Raw genomic sequence first — 562 nt, forward strand, 5'->3', positions numbered from 1 at the left:
GAGTTCCAATCATAAGTGCATAGGATCCAAGAAGAGAAAGTATGTTAGCTTATGCCTCCACTACAAAAAAGAGACACATCCGTGACATTTTGGGCCGAACGATTTTTTCTATCATACTTATGACACTTCTATGATGATAATTGTGATAAAAACCCGGTATCATCATAAATGTGGTGGGCTCCTACTTCTGTGACAAAAAATCATGATAGAAAATGGGATTTTCGTCCTGGGCGGGACGGGGACGCAGCTGGATGACATTCTTTGGGCCGTCCATGACGGAAAAAACCATAGTAGAACCGAGGGCGAGGAAAATTTCGGGGAGTTCCCGGTTACGGTGGGTGGTCGAGGGCCGAGCGATGCACGTCTCTCTCATACACGTACGTGCGTGTGTGTGAGGCGTTGGGCTCTAACTGAACCCGAGCGAGGCGTCGCCTAACTGAACCCGAGCAATTGCACTGCAGGTTACGCGTTACTGAACCCGAGCGATCGAGCGATTCCTTCGCTACTGCTGGTAACTGAAGCCGATCGATGCTGCCTCTGGATGAACAGTGAGTGTTGCAGG

The sequence above is a fragment of the Triticum dicoccoides genome, chromosome 3B, assembly GCF_002162155.2.
Source record: "Triticum dicoccoides isolate Atlit2015 ecotype Zavitan chromosome 3B, WEW_v2.0, whole genome shotgun sequence".
NCBI lineage: Eukaryota > Viridiplantae > Streptophyta > Magnoliopsida > Poales > Poaceae > Triticum > Triticum dicoccoides.